This window comes from Antechinus flavipes, chromosome X, assembly GCF_016432865.1.
Source record: "Antechinus flavipes isolate AdamAnt ecotype Samford, QLD, Australia chromosome X, AdamAnt_v2, whole genome shotgun sequence".
NCBI lineage: Eukaryota > Metazoa > Chordata > Mammalia > Dasyuromorphia > Dasyuridae > Antechinus > Antechinus flavipes.
In genome coordinates, this window is record NC_067404.1 from 17,594,264 (window position 1) to 17,609,651 (window position 15,388).

The 15,388-nt window shown below is 37.1% G+C and overlaps 1 pseudogene; it reads left to right on the plus strand.

Moving 5' to 3' along the window:
• Nucleotides 1–1,279: 1,279 nt before the first annotated feature.
• The window catches only part of LOC127542831 (methyl-CpG-binding domain protein 3-like), a 38,632-nt pseudogene continuing 24,523 nt past the window's right edge, over nt 1,280–15,388 (plus strand).

The window sequence follows — 15,388 nt, forward strand, 5'->3', positions numbered from 1 at the left end:
GAGGGGATGTGGGAAAACAGGGACACTGATACATTGTTGGTGGAATTGTGAATACATCCAACCATTCCGGAGAGCAATTTGAAACTATGCTCAAAAAGTTATCAAATTGTGTATACCCTTTGATCCAGCAGTGTTACTACTGGGCTTATACCCCAAAGAGATCTTAAAGAAGGGAAAGGGACCTGTATGTGCAAGAATGTTTGTATCAGCCCTCTTTGTAGTGGCCAGAAACTGGAAACTGAGTAGATGCCCATCAATTGGAGAATGAGTGAATACATCGTGGTATATGAATATTATGGAATATTATTGTTCAGTAAGAAATGACCAGCAGGATGATTTCAGAAAGGCCTGGAGAGACTTACACGAACTGATGCTGAGTGAAATGAGCAGGACCAGGAGATCATTATATACTTCAACAACAATACTATATGATGATCAATTCTGATGGACCTGGCCATCTTTAGCAATGAGATGAACCAAATCACTTCTTAATGGAGCAGGAATGAACTGAACCAGCTACACCTAGCGAAAGAACTCTGGAAGATAACTAAGAACCATTACATAGCATTCCCAATCCCTATATTTTTGTCTGCCTGCATTTTTTTGATTTTCTTCACAGGCTAATTGTACAATATTTGAGTGCGATTCTTTTTGTACAGTGATATAATGGTTTGGACACGTATACTTATTTTATATTTAATTTATACTTTAATATATTTAACATGTATTGGTCATCCTGCCATCTAGGGGAGGGGGTGGGGGAAAGGAGGGGAAAAATTGGAACAAAAGGTTGGCAATTGTCAATGCTGTAAAATTACCCATGCATATAACTTGTAAATAAAAAGGTATTAAAAATTAAAAAAGAAGAATGTGGTATATGATCATGATGAAATATTATTGTGCTATAAGAAATGATAAACAGACTGATTTCAGAAAACCCTGGAAAAAATTACATGAACTGATGCAAAATGAAGTGAGGAATATCAGGAAAATATTGTACACATTAACTATTCTCAGCAATACAATGATCCAAGGCAACTCAGAAGCACTTATGATGAAAAATGCTACCCGTTTCCAGAGACAGAACTCATGCAATCTGAATGCAGATTGCAGCATACTTATTTTTAATTTTATTACTTTTGGGTTTTTGGTCCACATATTCACTTTTGACATAGCTAATATGGAAACATTTTGCAAGGCTGCTCATTCATAATCTTGCCTTTTCAAGAAATGAGGAAAGTGAAAATTTGGACCAAATATTCCTGGCCCTCTAGCTACAATGCCATCTACTTCCCTCTATGCAATAGCTGAAGCAGGTAAGATCAATGATCTAGTTTAACAAAAACAATGTGCTTTCTGAAATGAAAGGTTTTTAATAACATAATACTTATCTTTTCTCTCATCCCTATTTCACTTCAAACTCCTCAACCATATCAGTTATGTTTAATGATATCAAACTTGATAAATGAACAAGCATTTATGACGCATCTACCATTACCAGACACTGTTCTTAGCTTTTGTGGATACAAAGACAGGCAAAAAGACAGATTCTGCACTCAAGGAATTGACATTCTATGAAAACATGAGGAAACAGAGAAAAAAAGGATGCATATTCCAGAGAAAGGGGATAGAATTTCAGAGGGAAATTACTAGCTGTGGGAGAGGAGGGAGGAATGGAAAGAATTCTTGGAGTGGATATTGATCTGAGATTTGAAGGAAGTCAGGAAAGCCAGGAGGAAAAGGTAGGGGTGTGTATTCCAGGCATGCAAGACAGTTACTAAAACACTTGAACTTGGCTGAGCAACAAATAGCCAGAAGGCCAAGTGTCCCTGAATGGTTTAGTATGTAGAGAGGAATAAAGTTTAAGAAAGTCAGGCAAGGTAGTCAAAGTGCTTTCTTGTGAAATAGTTTTGCCTTGATTCAGGAAGTAGCACTTAGCAATTAGCATTTTTTTTAAAAAAAAATTGTTTCTTTAATTAAATATTTCCCAATTAAATAAAAAATTAAAAGCTATTTTTAAAAATGTTGAGTTTCAAATAAATTCCTTCTCTCCCCACCACTGATTTGGCAAGTTTTTCGATTGTGATTATCACATGTGAAGTCATGCAAAATTCCTTATTACTCCATGTTACAAAATAAAATACAACCAAATAAATCAATAAAAATAAATATAGTTTTTAAAAGTATCATTCAATCTACATCCTGAGTTTATCGGTTTTTTTCTCTCTGAATGTACATAGCATTTTTCATCATGGACCCTTTGGAACCATCTTCGATCATTGTCTTGATCAGTGTAACCAAGTTTTTCTTTTTTTTCTTTTTTTTATTAAAGCTTTTTATTTTCAAAACATATGCATGGATAATTTTTCATCATTAACCCTTGCAAAACCTTGTGTTTCAATTTTCCCTCCCTTTCCCCCACCTCCTCCCCTAGATGGCAAATAATCCAGTGTGCACGTAAAACCAAGTTTTTCACAGGCTTTCACTTTACAATACTGTGCTCCTGTGTACAATTTCTCCTGGTTTTGATCACTTCATTATGCATGAATTCATATAAGCCTTCCCAGATTTCTTGGAAACTATCCTGGAGCTTGTCCTTTATTATGCCACAATCATATTCCATCCCAATCATATACCCCAACTTGTTCAGCCATTTTTTAGTTGATAGGCATTTCTCAAGTTCCATTTTTTTCCCCACCACCAAAAGAGTTTTCACACATATTTTTGTAAAATGGGTTTCTTTCTCTTTTCTTTATCTCTCTGAGATGTAAACTTAGTAGCATGCCACATAAGACTGAGGAAAAGGTATACAGATAGTTCTCATTTTATATAGGTAGACTGTTCTGCAAACCTTTATATAAAACAACATTTATGCAATGTGATGCACCTGGAAAATGGCAGGAGAGGGGCAAGAAGTAGACTGTGCCCCTCTGGGTAAAGGGCCAGTACATGGTTCAAGGACACATGGGGGCTGAGCACAAAGAAGTAAGATGAGAAGGAACACATATCTGCTGGGTCCAGCCACATGAGGGACTTGCTGGAACTGAAAGGAAGAACATGCTAGGAACAAATATGGGCTAAGACACAAAAACCTTTAGAAGAGGATAGATGACATGCAAGGACCAGTGACAAGCACAAGGTACTACACACAAATGGACAAAATAACAAAATGCAGGACCAAACTCTTGGGCAGGTGGAAGAACTGAAACCTCTCTCAGTACCTTTATAAATAAGTTTGGTCTCAAGGCAAGCCCTGATCCAGCAGTGGTAGTCACTATTTTGTTTAAGGTTTGTTGTTCTGCTTTCTCTTAGAGGATTTTGTTTAAAGTTGTTGTTTTGGATACTAAAGAAGGGAAAAGGACCTGGATGTGCCAAAATGTTTGTGGCAGCCCTGTTTGTAGTGGCTAGAAGCTGGAAAATGAATGGATACCCATCAATTGGAGAATGGCTGGGTAAATTGTGGTATATGAACGTTATGGAATATTATTCTTCTGTAAGAAATGACCAGCTTGATGAATACAGAGAGGACTGGCGAGACTTACATGAACTGATGCTGAGTGAAATGAGCAGAACCAGGAGATCATTATATACCTCAACAATGATACTGTTTGAGGATGTATTCTGATGGAAGTGGATCTCTTCGATAAAGAGAGCTAATTCAGTTTCAACTGATCAAGGATGGACAGAAGCAGCTACACTCAAAGAAAGAACACTGGGAAATGAATAGAAACTGCTTGCATTTTTGTTTTTCTTCCCAGGTTATTTATACCTTCTGAATCCAATTCTCCCTGTGCAACAAGAGAACTGTTCGGTTCTGCACACATATATTGTATCTAGGATATACTGTAACCTATTCAACATGTAAAGGACAGCTTGCCATCTGAGGGAGGGGGTGGAGGGAGGGAGGGGAAAAATCGGAACAGAAGCGAGTGCAAGGGATAATGTTGTAAAAAAAAAATTACCCTGGCATGGATTCTGTCAATAAAATGTTATTTTAAAAAATTAATAAAATAAAAAAAATAAAAATAAAGTTGTTGTTTTGTTTGGAGGGGCAGATTTAGGAGGCCACAGAGAGCCAAGATGAAGGGCAGGAGCAGAAAGAGATCCCAGTATTGTGGGATAAAGTTTACATAGGTTTTTTTCTTTGGGAGGAGGATGAATGCAGATTTCTATCAGACTTCCTTATATAAAATCCAATTTGCCTAATGTAAATTTACATAAAGCAAGATCTGACTGTACTCCTTTCTATTCCTATTCAGTTTTCTCCTGAGTCTTTTTTATCTAAGTTTTCTAGAATTCTGTTAATCTTCTTGATTTTTTTCTTAATTATTTTATGGTTAGATTTATCTAGCTTTCGAAGGAAAAATTTGAGATCCCCCATTACTATAGTTTTTACTATTTTCTCTTATAAGTCATTTGACATTTCGTTTAAGAATTTGAATGCTATGCCATTTCTCACATATATGTTTACTACTGACATTCATTGTCTATGGTTCCTTTGAATAATGTGTAGTTTCCTTGCTTACCCCTTTTAATTTGGGCTATTTTTGCTTTTTCTTTATCTGAAATCATGATTGCTGCCCCTGCATTTTTTTTACTTTGGCTGAAATATAAGTTTCTGCTCCAGCCCCCTATTTTGACTCTGTGGCTCTCTTTGTTTCAAATGTGCTTCTTGTAAAAACAAAACAAAACAACATACTTTTGGATTCCGGTTTTTAATCCATTTTACTACCTACTTCCATTTTATGAGTAAACTTATCCCATTTACATGGTTATGATTGCTAATCCTGAATTTCCCTCCAACTTGTTTTCTTCTTTTTCTCCTATTTCTTCTCCTATTTCACCACTGCCTTCTTTTATCTGCCCAACATTTTGTCACCTTTTCTTTCTCTTATCCCTTACTTATACTTACTTACCTGTATGGTAAGATAAATTTTTATGACCAATTAAGTAAATACACACATACACACACACACACACACACACACACACACACACACACAATTTCTGCTCCAGCCCCCTATTTTGACTCTGTGGCTCTCTCTTTGTTTCAAATGTATTTCTTGTAAAAACAAAACAAAACAACTTGCTTTTGGAGTCTAGTTTTTAATCCATTTTGCTACCCATTTTCATCTTATGAGTGAATTCATCCCATTTATACAATTATGATTGCTAACTCTGAATTTCCCTGTGTGTGTGTATGTGTGTGTGTGTGTATTACACACACACATATACTCCTTTTTGAGCTAGTTTAGATGTGAATGAAGAACAAGAATCGGCTATACTATAAATCTGCTACACTATAAAAGCTCTTCCTTGAACACCTAGTTTACATAGATTAGTTTCCCCATTCTTTTCCTTCTGTCTTATCCTAGGGCATCCATATTTGTCACCTATTCATTTACATTGTATCATTTACACCTAATTGGCTCACCACCAAACCCTTTTTATATGTACAGTTCTTCTACTTGCAAATAATGATAAAATTTTTAGAAGATATCATTTTCCCTTATAGAAAAGTATACAGTTTAACTTATTCAGTCACTCATGATTTCTCTTTCATATTTACCTTTTATTGCTTCTTTTGAGTCTTCTATCTCAAAGTCACATTTTCTATTTTGTTCTTGTATTTTCACCAGGAATGCTTCAAAGGACTCTATTTCATTAAATATCTATTTTTTCTTGATGTGTTCCCACAAAGAGCAAGCCTGTAGTGTGTGTCTTCAACCCCAAATGTCTTTTCCTCTGTGTACTATATAGTTGTGTTGATTTTTTTTTCCTTCCTAAAACAAAAGATATCATTTGTTACATGGCATGGCTCTTAAGAAGAAGGAGTAGGAGAGAAAGGGATACATGGGATATGTATGTATTGTGATGTATTTATAGAGAGATGGAAAGGAGGAAATAAAGGGGTTTTGGATGAGCTGAGTGATACCTTCCACCTCAGCAGTCTCAGAATCAGGGCTTGGCTTGAGATCTCCAGGTCTGGGAGAGGAGACTTTTGCCCTGCTCTTCCCACTCATCTGCATGTCTTTCTTCCATCCATTCTGCTTGGGTAGCATGTGTCTTTCCTCAGTCTGTGTGTTGCCTGAATTCTCATGTCTGTGGCTCTGTCCGGCCTCCCATATGTCTGTCTCCAACATGATATTCCCCCTCATATCACGTGGATGGTTCGCACGACTGCTGGACCCTTCTCCTGCTCTTGCTTCACTGTTTCTGGCTCCCATATATAGCTGGATCATCTCTTGACTCTTTCCCTTCAGAGACACTGGCCCTCTTTCTGCCTCCCTCCTTCTCCTATAACCAGGTCTATGTGCAGATGATTATTTTGGAATTGTTTTACTTAAGAGGTTTGTCCAATGGTCCACTTATGCAAAGCAAAAACTGTCTACAGTTGATAAAAAACAAATGGACTAAGAGGAAAGCAATTTATTTTTTTTAATATTTTATTTTATTTTATAATAACTTTATATTGACAGAATCCATGCCAGGGTAATTTTTTTACAACATTATCCCTTGCACTCGTTTCTGTTCCGATTTTTCCCCTCCCTCCCTCCACCCCCTCCCCTAGATGGCAAGCAGTCCTATATGTGTTAGATATGTTGCAGTATATCCTAGATACAATATATGTTTTCAGAACCGAACAGTTCTCTTGTTGCACAGGGAGAATTGGATTCAGAAGGTAAAAATAACCCGGGAAGAAAAACAAAAATGCAAATAGTTCACATTCGTTTCCCAGTGTTCTTTCTTTGGGTGTAGCTGCTTCTGTCCATCATTTATCAATTGAAACTGAGTTAGGTCTCTTTGTCAAAGAAATCCACTTCCATCAGAATACATCCTTATACAATATCGTTGTTGAAGTGTATAATGATCTCCTGGTTCTGCTCATTTCACTTAGCATCAGTTCATGTAAGTCTCTCCAAGCCTCTCTGTATTCATCCTGCTGGTCATTTCTTACAGAGCAATAATATTCCATAACATTCATATACCACAATTTACCCAGACATTCTCCAATTGATGGGCATCCATTCAATTTCCAGTTTCTAGCCACTACAAACAAGGCTGCTACAAACATTTTGGCACATACAGGTCCCTTGAGGAAAGCAATTTAGCAGAAATTTAATAAGAGAACACCTACATCACATATCAAATTAAACTATGAATGGATACATGGATTAGATTTGATGCATAAAATTTAAAAATTGATAACTGATGAAAATTATGGTGAGAGATAAAAAATATAATTATATGTTTGTGGCAGCCCTGTTTGTAGTGGCTAGAAACTGGAAAATGAATGGATGCCCATCAATTGGAGAATGGCTGGGTAAATTGTGGTATATGAATGTTATGGAATATTATTGCTCTGTAAGAAATGACCAGCAGGATGAATACAGAGAGGACTGGCAAGACTTACATGAACTGATGCTAAATGAAATGAGCAGAACCAGGAGATCACTTTACACTTCGACAACATTGTATGAGGATGTATTCTGATGGAAGTGGATTTCTTTGACAAAGACTCAATTTCAATTGATAAATGATGGACAGAAGCAGCTACACCCAAAGAAAGAACACTGGGAAACGAATGTGAACTATTTGCATTTTTGTTTTTCTTTCCGAGTTGTTTTTACCTTCTGAATCCAATTCTCCCTGTGCAACAAGAGAACCGTTCGGTTCTGCAAACATATATTGTATCTAGGATATACTGCAACATATTTAACATATATAGGACTGCTTGCCATCTAGGGGATGGGGTGGAGGGAGGGAGGGGAAAGATCGGAACAGAAGCGAGTGCAAGGGATAATGTTGTAAAAAAAAATTACCCTGGCATGGATTCTGTCAATATAAAGTTATTATAAAATTTAAAAAAAAAATATATATATATATATAATTATAATCAGTAATTACTCTAGTTTAGGTCTATAACTCATGGATTTATTCATTTGATAACTAAAAATTAAGTTCCTCCTATGTCCTGCACACATAGAAAGACAGGTGAACTAATTAAGCTGTCAACAAGCATTTCTTAAGTATCTACTGCATAACAGGCATGGTCCTAGGTTTTAAGCATACAAACACTATTAAAGACGTAATTTCTAACCAAAAAATGCTTACATTCTAATGAGACAGAAAATATATAAAGGCACATAGACAATAAATCCAAGAAAGGCAAAATATAAGGTAGTCTGGGAGTGAAGTTACTAGCAGTTGGAATCAAGAAAGGCTTCATGGAATCAGTGATGTTTGAACTATGTCTGGATGACAGAGAGGGATTCTCTAAGGTCTAAAGATAGAGGGACAGTTTTAGAGTGAGGAAGAATCAGAGTTTAAGTCCTGCTTTGGATCCATGCTAGCAGCATGACTACAGTTAAATCACCTACCTCCTAGTGCCCCAGAGAACTCTGTAAGATTGCAGACACATTCAGATGGGTTGTCAGTCTAAATAAGGAGGTAGAAAGATGAAAAAGTGTTTGACTTGGACCACACTGACTTGTCCTTCCCCAACATTACATAGCTAATTAGTGCTTGAGGCTGGATTTGAATTTATATCTTCCTAACTTCAGGCTCAGTGCTCTAAACATTGAACCATCGAGATGGAGGGATTCAGAAATCCCAGAAGACTGTTGCCAAGCCACTATTCAGGAATCTGACTTGAGACCATGGAAAGATAAGAAAAGTGCTTGTTCTCAGTGCACTGAAGTTCTAACAGCATTGAGCCCCTTCTAAATTCATCACCCATCCTAAGGAAAGACTCTAGTTATCCTATCTGAGTTAGAAACTCTCCAAGTATTTTTATGTATAGTGGGTGTAAAGGACTAGCAATAGGAATGGAATGGACAGAACTGAACTATCAAGAGAAGTTTCAACTATCCCATGGGAAGACATACTCATCGATCACCAGTTATCCTTGGCTTTTGGCATTCTTGGTTCTGTTTCCATGTAATACCTGACCTGGCCCATTGGGGGTGCAGGAATCCAACACTCTGTCCTTTTGCTACTAGGGGCCTGCTGTGAGTAAATTCCCTTATACAACACAATTAGCCCCAGTAACCCTAAAACACTGACATATATAATGCGTGCTGGAGAAGTATACTCCTTCCCTTAGAATCAAATATCTCCCTTTTATGGTATACTACCATAAATGCCATCCCTTGGATGGTCTGTGTTCTTATAAGTTTGTTCCCTCTGAAATGGAGACAGAAGAAATTCAAGAAAACCCATTCAGCATTGAGTTTAATTATTTTAATCTGGCACCAAAATGGTAGAGAAACATTAAGGGATCTGCCCAAAGTTACACAACTTGTAATTATTAGAAGCAATATTTAAACTCAGTTCTTCCTGACTCTAAGAACTGAAGACAGAGCCACAAATCAGCCTAAGAGGCTTTAGCTCCTACCTTCTCTGACCCCAATACGTTAGAGTACACACACACACACACACACACACGCACGCACACACACACACACACACACACACACAATCCTGGGTTGGCTTAAATGTTCACTTCAACCAGATGTTACCTCCATTCAAATGTATAAAATTTATTTATTCAACAAACATTGAGCAACTGTATTATACTTCCCCTTATATGCTGGATTTTTATGGGGTACCATAGATTTGGAATGGTTTTCTGAAACACTTCCAAGTGGAGACTCATGAATTATCAGGTAAGTAGCCAGCCTCCAAGACATTGGAACAGGAACCAAAGGTCAGGTTCTTGGTACAAGAAACTTGGCACACTGCCCTCCCATACCCCAAAAGCAGAGATCAACTTTAAATGTCACATCATAGGCTAGAAAATCAGTAAAAATCAAAAACAAAACCATAAAGCTCTAATCATAAAAAGCTACTGTGGCAATAGGGAAGATGAAAACACAAACTCAGAAAAGGACAATGATGCCAAAATGTCTACATGCAATGCTTCAACAAGAAATATCAATTGGTTTTAGGTCCAAAAAAAGTCCTGGAAGAGGTGACAAAAGGATTTTTAAAATCATAGAAGAGAGGTTAAAAAAATGGAGAACTATGAAAAAAGAGTAAATAGCTTGGTAAAGGAAGCACAAAAAATGAATAAAGAAGTAGAGAAATTAATGGGAGAAAACAACTCCTTAAAAAGTAGAATTGGCTAAAAGGAAAAGGAAATACAAAAGATAACTGAAAAAAATTCCTTAAAAGTTAAAATTGAGCAAACAAAAGCTAATTTAATGACTCCAAGATAACAAGAATAAATCAAACAAAATCAAAAGAATGAAAAAATAGAAGAAAATGTAAATACAATACCTCATTGGAAAAACTACTCACCTGGAAAAAAGATCCAGGAGAGGTAATAGAATTATTGAATTACTGAAAGCCATGATCAAAAAAAGAGCCTGGATAGCATCTTTCAAGAAATTATCAAGGAAAAGTGCCTTGATATCCTAGAATTAGAAGTTAAAATAGACAGTGAAAGAATCCACTAATTATCTCCTGAAATAGCCCCAAATGAAAACTATCAGGAATATTATAGTCAAATTCCAGAACTCTCAGACCAAGGAGACAATATTGCAAATAGTCAGAAAGAAAAAATTCAGATATCAAGCAGCCACAGTCAGGATTTCGCAGCTTCTATATTAAAACATTAGTGAGCTTGGAATATGATATTCTAGATGATAAAGAAGTTTGAATTACAATCAAGAATCAGCTACCCAACAAAAACTGAACATTATTTTTCAGGAAGAAGAAATGGATATTCAATGAAAAAAGGGACATTCAAATATTCCTGCTAAAAAAGCCAGAGTTAAACAGAAAATTTGATTTTCAAATATAAGACTAAAGAGATGTATAAGAAGGTGAATGAGACAAGGTGAGATCTTTCAAGACAGTTGTGAAAATCGAGTAAGATTTCATCTATTTCAAAGTTTGAGTAGGCCTGAAGGACTTTAAGTATTAAGTCAAGGGCATACTTAAAGTCTCCTCCCTGCTATCTTAAGGACATACTTAAAGTCTCCCTGCTATCCCCTCCCTGTTATCCTCCTAGGATACTACTTAAGTATCCTAGGATACTTAGAAGGGCATACTTAAGCCCCCTTCTTGTTATCCTCCCTAGTTCAGCCAAATATGGGCAACTATGTACTTATTGGTCAAGTTCAATTTCTTGGGCAGTTCCTGCGTTTAGAATGTAAGATCCTCAGCCAATAAGGATGAGGGTCAGTGGTGGGAGGGGGAATTTGCGTTAGGGATTAAAAGTGTTGACCCTGCCCCCTACGGTGCTTCCTCCCTTCGATTCTCTGCTCTGGGTGGGACACCAGTTCTCGAGGACGAATAATAAACTTTGCTTTGCTTCTAGAGATCTATCCAGTTGTTTTATTAATGGTTTCTGACTCACACAAAGGTAAACAGGAAAGTAAAAACATAATTCATTCAGTAAGGATGAACTGTTTATATCCATTCTTACATAGTAAGATAATATTTTTAAACTCTTAAAAACTATATCTCTCTTAGGGTAGGTAGAAGGCGTATACATGGACAGAAAGTGTGAATATAAACTAACTTTTGATGCAGTTAGTGGTAGTGCAGAGAGTTGTGGGAATCCCCTCTGGTCGACGCAGGTCCATTGTGAAAGAATTCATAAACCCAAAAAGTCTGATTGGCAAAAGGGAAGTTTACTGGCACCGAGAAGGCAGCTTTACTAGGAAGACAGACTCCTTAGTGGCAAGAGATCCTGGCAGAGAAATAGAGGTTATCACTGAGAAGAGGGTATCTTCACAGCAGGCAAGAGTCTTGGTAGGCAGCTGTGCCAAGAGGAGAGGTCCCTTGGCAAAGCATAATTCCTACTTCTGACTTCTGCAAATATTTGGAAACTCCCTTGCAAACTTCTGGGTCACACCTCAAAAGCAAAGAGCAGCACTTTCTGACAACAGCAAGGATAATGAAGAGCAGTATCAACTGTAATCTCGAAGGATTCCTGGGTAAGCAACAGAGCACAGACCAGGAAAGCAATGAGCAAACTTCTCCCCACATCACATCACTTTGGAACCACCAAAAACTTTCAAATCCTCAAAACAAACTCGGAAAATAGCCTGAAGCTTCATTTCATCCCCCCTTTTCCTCCCTCCCCTCCCCATGTTCACACAGACTTTAGCAGATTGTATAAAAGAAAAGGGTAGCAATCAGGATCCTCAGATAAAGCAAAATCTGAAAGAGATAAGCAGGGAAACAACATCTTGCTAAAAAGTACCATAGAAAATAATATCAATCAGAATTAAACAAATATGCATTGTAAGAAACAAAATCTCTTACCACTAACTCCAGTGACTCACCAATGAATGCAGGAAAGATTTATTTTACATTCTTATAAGAATGGGTGCTTAGGTTAGTAGACACACCTTTGAAACTCCAAAGGCAGTATTTTATTTCCTACCCTGAAGCACAAGTCCCTCCCTGTTTTCCTGGGAACTGGATGTTACTGAAGTTACATGACCTGAATCTCTACCCTTCATTTTATAGCCTCTGCCCCCAAGGAGCTTCCATTCTAGAAGGGGGAAGGTAAACTCCACCCTTGTTTACTCCACATAACTACAACAATTTAAATGGAAAGAATGACACAGCAAAAACTTAAAAGTACCTGTAACAAAATGTAGACGATCAAGTGAGACTGAAAACAAAACAGGAGAAGATGTCATTACCTTAACATGTCTAGGAGGTGAGAGATTCACATGTATTAGACATTGTACACCTTTTCCCAAATGCATCTATCAGTTGTGCTTGCTTTTCTTTTCCTCTCTAAAACAAAACAAAACAAAAATACTATTTATCACATGCCAGAGGTCTCAAGGATGGGAAGAAGGAGGATTACATGTGCATGGAATAGAGTGAAGACCTTTCATGGGAATATGGCTTTGAGACTTTGCAATAAGCAAGTTGAGCCATAGCTAAAAAAGCTGCAAGTTCCATTATCTTGGATGAACATTTTCCCTCATATTTCCCACCTTCTCTAAATTAGCATTTAAGTACTTCTTTTAAAGGTGATGATGATTTTGGGAATTCAGCTAACAGAATTCTCTCATCCAAGAATATCTGCTTGTATAGCACTTCTCTAGGGATAGTTGAATTGATTATTTTGTTTCTGGGATAGTCTTCGGAAAGGGAAAGTGTGGGGCTTCTGCCCTCAGGGTCTATTTAATTTTGTTTTGCATTTTGCACTTTGCACTCCTCTATTGACAACTTGTCTATTAGGACTTGCCCTTTCTCTCGAGATTGTAAAAGTCCCTTTTTGCTTTTTCTTACTTCAAGACCCTCTGATTGTTTTTGTAGTCGATATTGACCTACATAGTTTGGTGGCTCATTCTATGATATTTCCTTTTCTTGAGGGGAATCTCCCATACCAAATCCTTGGGCAGCTGCCCTTCTGGAGAATGGGTAAATTCCTGAAGAGAGACACAGAGAGAAAGCAAAAATGGAAGTGGGCTCAAAAAGATAAGGATTAATTCAGCCCAAGAGATAAGCCAGCTGAGAAAAGTTTGAAATCAGTCAGGTAAAGAAAAATCCAGGTAGGGCAAGCAACTGGTGAGAGGGGAAGAGACTCTAAATGGTTAGATCCATAAAAAGACTTTCCCTCTACCAAGAATTGGAGAGCTGCCTGAGTGACTGGGATTGGGATTGGGAGAATTTAGGCCGTTAAAGTCCATAAAAGGCTCCTATTGTCCTTTGCCATTGGGAAAATTCTAAGCCATTCAAGTCGGTAAGAATCCACCTGTTTTCCTTTGGTAAGATTGAGTGAGTCTTCCATAAAGAGGACAAGATACTGTGACCTTTGGGAAAGGAACAATCTAGCTAGCTCTTAAAAAAACTATCTAATATCTCAGGAAGATAGCCTTTTAGGAAGAATTGGAATGAAGTAAATACTGTTGTTTTGTTTGGGCAGGTGCCCCACTCATTCGAAGGAAATGTCCATTCTCTGAAGGCTGGATATAAATTCAAAGGAGCCTTCAATACCCTGCTGGCTGGCTCCTATGGTTTCTGCTCCAGAACTACTTTTCTTGCTTCCACCCCAAGGTAAGGCTGAGCTTGATTGATTTTAGGTGTGTGTGAGCCTGTGTTTTTGTCTTCTGTATTTCTTTCAGCTGAATTAAAATATCCTATTTAGGATTTTTAAATGATTGTCGTTTACATAATTAGACTTAGGCAAATAGATATAGAGAGAAAGGACTAATTCTGAGATAGGGAAGGTTTTTAACTGTCACACCAAAAAGAAAAAAAAAATTGACATATTTCTGTGGACCTAAAACTGGCCAAATTGGGTCTGCAGAAATAGTTATAGAACTGCTAAAACAGCAGATTCTGGGGTTTTTGAAACTCTTTAAAATTGCTTAGTACTATCAGCTAAGTTGAGTTGGTCTATTGCATTTTTAAGTAGGCCTAATTTAAAAGCCTTCTCAGGGCCAGAACTTGAGGCTTACAGAAAAACTGCAAAAGGAAAAAAAAAACCACCCTCTATGGGATTTTCCCTGGAGAGGTTTGTGGAATCTCTTCTGGGTTCAAATTTAGGCTGGTGTCCCTGGTTTACTGGATTCTTCAGGGGGTTGCACTGGTACCCCCAATATCTTCAACATGGCCCCCTGCATTTCTGGCATGGAGGATGTGCTAGTCACTGGGCCACAGACATGCATCTTAACACCTGTGGGCCCAAATGTCTTTGACCCTCTCCCTTAGGGTCCTAGAGTCTACCAATTTCTTAAAGCCCTGTTGATAGACTTGGAAGGGAAGTTTTCTGCCACCTTAAATCTTGGAGCCGTGTGTTTAAACTGTAATTCTGATTTTGAAAATGTATGAGATAATCACTATTAACTAGTGCATGCTAAAATTGTGAACTTCTTTATTCTGGTATAAGATTTTAGAAATATATGTGCATTGATATTAAAGTATTGCTACTAGAAATTTATGTCTGCATTTGATTTGATTTTAAGTTAAAAATTTTAGTTCTCTGGTAATCAACCTAAAGAGGTCACATGTAGTCTCCTAATTTGATGAAATATATTTAAGCTACTATGTTGCTTTCTAAATTGTATATTGGGGAATTTGTAAAAATTGTATGAGCTATGCTTTAACATTTTGTTAGCCCAGCTGGATATAATGTATGAATTTTGTGAAATTTAGTCCAAAGTTATTTAGATATTACCTATATTCTGAAACTTTAAAAAAATTAATTTAATTTTTATTATAGCTTTTTTATTTACAAGACATATGCATGGGTAATTTTTCAGCATTGACCCTTGCAAAACCTTCTGTTCCAACTTTTCCCCTCCTTCCCCCCAACCCCCTCCCCTAGATGGCAGGTAGTCCAATACATGTTAAATATGTTAAAGTATATGTTAAATACAATATATGTATACATATCTTGCTGCACAAA